Source organism: Phaseolus vulgaris, chromosome 5 (assembly GCF_051622355.1).
Source record: "Phaseolus vulgaris cultivar YP4 chromosome 5, ASM5162235v1, whole genome shotgun sequence".
Taxonomy (NCBI): Eukaryota; Viridiplantae; Streptophyta; class Magnoliopsida; order Fabales; family Fabaceae; genus Phaseolus; species Phaseolus vulgaris.
In genome coordinates, this window is record NC_143502.1 from 35,878,634 (window position 1) to 35,887,861 (window position 9,228).

Genomic DNA, 9,228 nt, shown 5'->3' on the forward strand with positions numbered 1-9,228 from the left:
AATTTAAATGGTAACTTTAAAAATTATGAGAGCGTAGTTAGAAATTATAGGTGTGCAAGAGGAAAAAATATTGTTTCATGCTCTATTCCACCGTGGGCTTGATTGTGCGATTGTTGGCCAGGGAAATCAAGAAGATCATGGGCTATATATGACACAAAACGCCTTTCCTCCTCTCTTCCCGTGTTTTGAATATCTATTAATTTTAGATTTAATTATCTTATTTGTCCTACAATGGGTCAATATTCAATTTAGTATTGTGATTTTAAAAAAAATCAATTTGGTCCCTATGTTTTTTAAAATGTATTCAAATTGGTTCTTTCTGTTAGGTTCATTTGTTACGTGGCAAAGAGAATGTCTGCCCATTCTCTCTCACATAAACACTCTCTCTGTCACGTAAGCAACACCTGAGTGAAACTTAACGAAAATGATCAATTTAGATACATTTTAAAAAATAGGGACCAAATTGATTTTTTTAAAACCACGGTACTAAATTGAATATTGATTTCAAATGTATGGACGAATAAGGTAATTAAATCTTAATTTTAAATGGGGTTTTAGTTATTTAAATTTGATTTTTTTTAGTTTTACAAATTAAAAGTGCCATTTTAAAACTTTTAAATTTTATAAAATATATTTATTTTATTTCGTTTCACTGATAGTTTAGATTTGTTGTTCACGTAACTAAATATATCCTTGTTAACAATGATGTGTGATTTTTTTTAGTCTTTAGATGTAGAATTGATATTCTTAGTTTGTCAATTTTTTAAAAAAAAATAGCCCTCCAAACTAGAAAAATTTGTAGTCTCCAAATTATTAATTTTAATTTTTAAAACAAATTATTTTAATTTTTAAGGTTGACGTTATCAAAATTTTGTTAACTAACATGTATTTAGTTTAAGAAAAACAACTTCAACGGTATTTGAAGTATTTTCTTAGTTTTATTAATTATTTTTCTCTCCTTGTAATAGTATTTTGAGTAATTGTTATTACAAGTGCAATAATGTAGTTTTTGTCCTAGTTTTATTGCCCTTTTTTTGTTTACATTCTTGAACTTTTGATTAAGTTTTTATTTTAATATTGAAGTATTGGGGTTACGAATAAAATGTGTAAGTATAATTTTTTTTCTTTACAAGATTTTGGAGATTCAAAATTATGAATAAATTTATTTTAAATATTATTTGATAATCTTGAAATGCTAAAGTTATGCTAAAGTGTATCTCTGACTTTTCATACAATATATAAAAGTTGACATAAAGGTTATAAATTATTTTTAAAAAATCATTACGTGATATTTTTTTTAGAAAAACAAATGAAACAAAAGTTTCTCGTTTAATTTTAAGAGATGTTAACATAAGTCTTAAATTTGCAAATTAAAGATGTGGTATCAATTTTCCTATAGTTTATATTATCTATTTATTTCATTTATTTATTTTTCCTATGTGAATGAACCTATAATTTTTTAATTATTATGATTTTTTTTTTAATTTCTGTGATTTATTCATTGCAAAAATTAGTCAATCTTAATTATTTATATACTGTACCGGTACTGGGCGAGGCTGTGACCCACCTGGCTGCCCGATGCCCCAGTTAACCTGACCGAGACCTTTGGAGACTTGGCCGAGAGACCAAGAGGCCGAGACCTTGGGAGACTTGGCCGAGAGACCGAGAGGCCGAGACCTTGGGAGACTTGGCCGAGAGACCGAGAGGCCGAGACCTTGGGAGACTTGGCCGAGAGACCAAGAGGCCAAGACCTTGGAGACTTGGCCGAGAGATCGAGAGGCCAAGACCTTTACAGACTCATGCCGAGAGGCCGAGACCTTAGAAGACTTAACTGAGACGGCCGAAGACCACAAGTATTTGGCCGGTGGCCGACTCGCACCATGGGAATCTGACCGATGGCCGAACCCCATTACAATTAACGCTCAAACCGAGATCAGTGAAGCTAATCCATCATCAAGAATTAGGTAATGCAACCCTAAGCGGTATCCACCCCGATAAACGGGCCCAACAAGGTAGGCCCATTAGGATAATATAAATAGCGCGCATCCCAAGGAGGAAGGTATGTCATTTATTATTGTTCACCTACCTGAGAGCTGACCACCCGCTTTACTGACTTGAGCGTCGGAGTGCCTTCGCAGGTACCCCCACCATCCGGTGATTCGCCCGACGACCGAGCGCCGAGTACCGAAGGATAAGCAAGAAGACGAGAAGAATCACAGTTCATCACCCAGTCACCTGCCCCACCGAAGGAAGAAGAAGAAGACCTCAATAGTTCCCTAGGTCCCATCTCCCTAGCAGGAACATATACGTATGCATTATTTTAGCTATTACTCCTTTTCTTTGTTAATATGAGACATTTAAAGTTTCATTTATAAATTGATTAAAACATTAATTTTCATAATTTAAAAAAACTTTTTAATAATATTTTTATTGTCTTTTCATTTTTTATATAGAAATTCACTTATCATATTAGTACATTGTGAATTTATTTGTAATAAGATATCAAATGTTAATTTTTTTATAGGATTCTAAGGAATTGAAATTTGTGTTATGGGAAAAAAATAAATAAATTTGGGGTTTGATATAATTATATTGAAGCTTTAGTTAAATATTTTAAGTTGTTACTCCTTTAAAACATGAGTATTACACACAAAAAAAATATTATTTGTATTTTTGGAAAAGTGACATAAAGAGATCAACATTGTTGACAAGAAATTATATTTCCCAATCTTGTTTTGATAATCTTTAATGTAAAAAATTATTTTCTATTGTAATTGTGAAACATGAAGAGTTAAAATAAGACAAATTAAGTAATCAATCAAGCAAAATGTACTTGACTTCTACTTTCTTGTCAAAGATTGACACAATTTAAGCATGATTGATAAATTCTTAAAACCTGGATGATTAGGAGCATCACCAATAAAATGTTGAAGTTGACATTTTAAACTAATCTTCTCTTGTTCACTAAAATACGTATGATAATTTCTTTTCACAAAAGTGCATATATCCTTAATGTTAAAAGCTTTATAAGCATCCCTATGAACTAAAACATTGCTTAGAGTTAAAAACTCCATTGTTCCTCATTAAATGTCATTTAATTCTTGCAGTTACTTATCCATACTAACAAAAAATATACTCACTTTGAAATGACGTTATACATTGACATTATCTTTTTTATGTTGAGAATGGCTATGGTGTGTAACATAAGTAGAATTCAAGCTAGGAATATCAATGTCATGTTGTTCACGAAACAATATTACACCTTTCAAAAAAAATTGTCAATTATCTTCTCTTAACTTTTGAATCAAAATTTTCGTAGAACAAACTAGTTGCATAACATTAAGTATATCCTGAGATTATTTATGCAAAGCTTGACAAAAGATAGTCAATAATCCTCATAATCTCTTTCATCGTGTATATAATCAATATGAACTTAAATGAAGACAAAACATTAAAAGCAGCATTGCATCACCCCTTTGAGAATAAGTTTATCCATCAACCATTATTTTTTTTGGAGAACCAAACAAGATGTATTACATAGCTTCATTATATTACAAATGGAATTAAAATATAAGCTCCAGTGGTATCACTAACTTGTTTTAAAGTGTTAATTTGGTTTTTTCCTTTACTAGTTTCAAGTTCACCCATTTATAACAATTAAGTCGAATTTAGATATTCTTCCCAAATATAACTTACTTTTCTAGAAAAAATATGCAAAATTTATTTTTGAATATGATGAGAATTATAGTTTGCATTACATGGAGCATTTTCTAACATAAGGCGTCTCACTTTATCGTTTTATGATGTTATAAGTTTAATCATCTCAAGAAAGTTACATCTATTATTGACTCTGATGTTTTCTTATGGCCTCTAAATGCATAAGCTTCAAATGTTAGCCAAACAAATTGTATCAATAGAGATTTTGAGATGTAAATGGTTCTTGCAAAATTGTTCTGAACTTTGAACATTTATAATGTTATTGATGTGCATAGATTGATTCAACAAATCTTCAATAGCTTTCATTGCATTGTTATGAAATGAGGAAAGATTATCTCCATTGTGGCTGAGAGATGCATAATTATTTTATGCATTAACCTTTTCTCGTGATCTAAATCCTTGTCTAGTAAACATATCTGAACTAGGATGATCAATTGGCTTTGAACTAAATAGATAACATGACAAACAATAAGCTTTATCACTAGTTGGGGAATACTTTAACTAAGTGTTCCTACAAGACCTAAACCCTACAAAACACTTCCTCTTGTGATGATCTTCTCGTCTTTCCGGCCTTTCGGTTAGTCTTCTTTCAGTTGGATCTCCTTTGGTCTGGACACGATGGGGGAGTACCTGCGAAGACACTTCGACGATCAAGTCAGACTGCAAAGACACTCTGACGATCAAGTCAGACCGAGAGCTAAGTACCAGAAGAGTGGGGAATGAATAGTTACCTTGGGTGTTGTGCCTCTTATGCTATTTATACTGCTCTAGATGGGTTGTGGTTGCTATGGGCCTGCTTTAGGGTCCAAATGGAGGCCCAATCGTTCCTTAACCGCGCTTATCACTTAAGTTTGCTTGTTTATACCTAATTACATGTTTAACTTTGTATCTTGTCGTCTAGTCGGTTTTGTAGATTGGTCGGCCTTTCAGCCACTTGGCAGTACACTAAGAATAATACATTTTAAACCAAATAGATTGAAAACTCCTTGGATGTTTTTCCTTAGAAAAAGGATAATTTTGAAGTTATGTTTGATATAGACCCTATTTTAAATAAGCTTTTCTAATTTAATCTATTTGACTCATTGGATATTTCCATATCTGAGGATGTTTTCCTTAATCATGTTCCAAAAAGTTAATATAAAATTTATCCGTTGTAATTCTTTAACCCCCTGTTTGCTTCCATGGATGTACTGTTCAAGAGGAAGGATGTGAGTGGATATCCATGGTTTGGATCAAAGGATGTGCAGGGAAGTCAAGGAGAGGATATACTTGTGAACAGTAAATATCCTCTCCCCTCAAAATGAAGAGATGTAGAGGGAAAGCCATGTCAGCATCCCTTATTTCCAAATTTACCCTCATTTGAATGTATTAGTATTTTAAAAAATTTATTGTACAATGTTTAAAATATATATATATATATATATATATATATATAATGAAGAAACAAATCATAATAAATTTTAAGGAAGTTTTAAGTTTGTTTATTATTTTATATAATATTATAAATCAGTGTAAAAAAAATATAGTTAAATAAAATCTTCCATTTATATATTAGTTATTAGAGTAGATCAGGTGATACCTATTTTTCAAGTTCTAATCAGATAATTTATTAAATGTGGTTGAATTTGTTTTTTTTTAAAAGAAAAGAATATACTATATCTAATTAAAATTGAAAATATTACTTGGATTGGATCATGGTCATCACCAAAAGGTTATACTAAATATTTTTCATTTTATTTTATACTAAATATTTAATTTATTTAATACAAAAAAATCCCTAAAAATAATCCATCACTTAAAATAATTTTATTCTAACTTAAATTATTCATTAGAAACTGAAAATATAATTAATATATTAAAATATGTATTTATGTATTATGTTATATTTTTGTTACTGTTGTATTTTTTAGATTGCTTTATTGTGAGGTTTTTTAATATTAAAAAATAGTATTTTTTTATTTATATAAGATGTGATTTATTTTTTAATTTTATAGTATATGTTTAATATTTAAAGAAATTATTTGAAATTTTGTTTTTATTTTTATTTTTGTTATGTTTATATTAAAATATTTCTATATATAGTTATTATGTTTATGAGTTATAATTTATTTTATTATAATTTTTTATGAAATTTTTTTCTATTGTTAATTACGTTATATTTTTGTTGTTGTAGTATTTTTTATTTTTCATTTCTAGAGGGTTTTTAATATTAAAAAATAATATCTTTTTATTTATATAAGATTTGATTTATTTTTCAATTTTATTACTTGAAGTTGTGTTTTTATTTAATTTGTTGAATACATATTCTTTTTTCTAATTATAGTTTTTATATTATACATATTTACATTTAACATATATTTTTTTAATTATAATTTTCATATATTTTTTTTAATTATAATTTTTAAATCTACGAAATGTGTGAAAGTTTTTCACTTTTAAACAAAAACAACTCATTTTATTATTAATTTTTTAATAGGCAAGGGTTAATCTGTAAAGTAACATTTCACACCTTTAAAAAAAATTAAAATTCCCTCATAACCATCACATCACTCACAAACTCCCATAAACTTTCCTCACACATCCATCCTAACATACCCCAATCCAAACACCCTCACTTTCTTCACACTTTACTCACACATCCACTCCCTCAAATCCTCACACATTTCCTCCCTAATCCAAACAAAGCCTAAATATTGAAAAGAGGTTCCTTTATTTGAATAATTGGATTACTAGTATCATGCTTCATAATAATAGGTGGAGATGTTGAATTTGTGTTATTTTCATCTTTACATTTGGCTTCCCTTTTATTGCGTTTAAAAAATAATCTAGTATTTTATTCTTCATCAATATACCTATTTTCAAAAAAATGAAATAAAGTTAAAGACTAAAAAATAAACTATAAAAATTAAATTAAATATTGAGATATGTAATTACTAAGAAGGAAATCTATGATAAATAAGTTACAATTAAAATCTAGTTATAAAATAAACACATAATAGTTAACATTTCCTTTCATATTTCTAAAAATAACTCCCATACACAAAGCTCGTGAGATAAAAAATAATATATACTATGAAATTAATATTTCACTATCAAGTGGGACAAGAAATAATTAGCTCTTTTTTCTTCAAAAAATTAACGAAACATTTGAGAAATGGGTAAAATAACGAGTTTACGTTTTAATTCTTTTTTTTTCTTCATAAACACAATAAACATAATAGAATGGGTGAGAGTGAGAATTAAGGAAAAAGCATAAACAATGAGTAACTGAAGACGTAAAGGGAGAGAAAATAAAAGCAAAACTTAAACCTATCCAAATTTAATGAAAACTTATGGATTGAACAATCCAAAATACTTTCAAGGAGGTGTTTTTCCTTAATAGCACAACCTGAAACTTCTCCCATTGTAACTATGCAATGTACTTTCCATAAGGGTACATTTGCCTTCCAAAAAGTGTTCATAATATCTAAAAATTAGTATTCTAGAGTGCTCAATCTAAAAAAATTCTAGATACCAATATCTAAAGAGAGAGAGAAAAAAAAATACGAGAATGAGTGTAGGGAAACTTCATTATTACTAAATATGATTTTTAAATACATCTCAACACTCATTAAACAACTAACTTGAACACTTTTCAATACCTTGGATTCTAACAACACTTTATGCGAGTCATTAGAAGCTAAAACCATCACCTACCTCAAAGTGCCAACAATTGAGTCTTTATTACTAAAAAAAGGAAAAAAAAATAGAAATGGATAAAGTTGTCACTTTCAAAATTTGGGGGGTTCTAAAAAGAAAAAGTCTTTCCTATGATACTAGATTTGGTTCTTAAAAAAATAATACTCATTTCAATCCATATATATATATATATGATTTTTTTTATCATTGCCATCTTATGATTGTTGTTTCCTACAACTCCATGAACAATGAGAATGTAAAAAATATACTTCTATATAATTGTTAAGAAGAATTAAGATAGAGTGATCCAAAAAATTTTTGAATTACATAATTCAGAAGTTAAAAAATTGAGTGTTGGGCTTCTAATTGTACACTTTTAGAGTTTTTTTTTTAAATGTTGTTCAACAATCCATAATGTATTTTCAAATCCAAAATGTGATACAAGTTTGAACTAAGTTGGACGGATAACAATTTCTTTTCTGGCTTCGTCTTCACACGTGGGAAAAAAAGAACAACAAACAATTTCTTACTTATCACACAACACTCAAAAATTTCTTCTCTTTCAACCTCATATACAATTTTCATTTCTTTACTCATCCTAAGAAATTAATCAGTCTTTTACACTGGCGAATAGGTGTTTCAAGATATTTGGAGGTTTGAAAGAAGTTAAAACATTAATGTGATGACAATTAACTTGTGACAGATTCTCTGTTTTTTCTCTCTTTCTTTACATATTTCCAACTCCTTTACGACGAATTAATCTAAATAGAAATAAAATGAACTATATTTAATTGGTGTAGAATATTTTTGCTAATAGTTTTTTTTTGTAAATCTAATCTAAAATGAATTATTGTTTGGTCTTGAAAAAATTTGGGTAAATATATGTATTGTGGATCCATATTTAATTTAGGAATCCCAAAAGATATATAAAGACATATAGATTGGAAAATCGAGAGGTATGTTACAAATTTTAGAAAATAGATTTTACTGTGTAATTTAGAAGTTAATCCATTATAACTACACATTATACAATATGAAATGTAATCATTTGCTTTTTAAGTTGTACAATCACCAGTTATAGTTAATTAAGTAGCTTTTTTTATCCCGATTGTTTAATATGAAAGATTTTTAGATTTCTTAATTTTAAATTTTTTTGGTGCATAATATGAAAAAACTTTAAAAACCAAAATTGTTATAAAATAAAAAGGGTAAAGTTGTCATTTTAAAATAAATGGGGTGCTTGAAGCAACAACCTCACCTGAAGCTTATAAACATGGATCATGGAATGAACCAATGGAGTAACCCAAGTGGGTTATATTTCTTTTTGCACCTTATAGTTTCCATGTGCATTCCATAGAGGTGATTAAAAAATCAAATTGTTCCCTTATTATCACCACCCCTTCTTGTTGCCGTATCGCCACCCCTTCTTGTTGCTGTGCTCTTGTTATTATGTCATCTAGTTTATGTGTTGTGTTATTGAATTTGAATATTGGATTGTACAATTTGAAAGACTAATGATTAGACAATTCAGAAACTTTTAAATAAATTTCAGATAATCTAGAAAAAAATTTCACGCAAAAAAATAATTTGTATATTGCATAATTTAAAAATTTGTTTTTCATGTAAAAAACAACTTATGAATTGTACAACTTATATCTAAAAAAAGTTTCTAGATATCATGATCTAAAAGCATTTTTCATGAAAAAAAAAATTGGATTGTGTAATGTAAAAGTAATTTATTCATAAACCAAAATAATAAAGTGAGAATTTTGATATTTATAAAAGTGCAGAAGAAAAGAAAATTAAGGGTGCAAAAAGAAATTCCCATATTTT

The 9,228-nt window shown here is 28.3% G+C and overlaps 2 pseudogenes; both read right to left on the minus strand.

Moving 5' to 3' along the window:
• Window positions 1–2,840: 2,840 nt before the first annotated feature.
• LOC150027599 (uncharacterized) lies at window positions 2,841–3,651 on the minus strand (annotated as a pseudogene).
• A 6-nt stretch (window positions 3,652–3,657) lies between these two features.
• Window positions 3,658–5,076, minus strand: LOC137834363 (uncharacterized; annotated as a pseudogene).
• Between the last annotated feature and the right edge of the window lie 4,152 nt (window positions 5,077–9,228).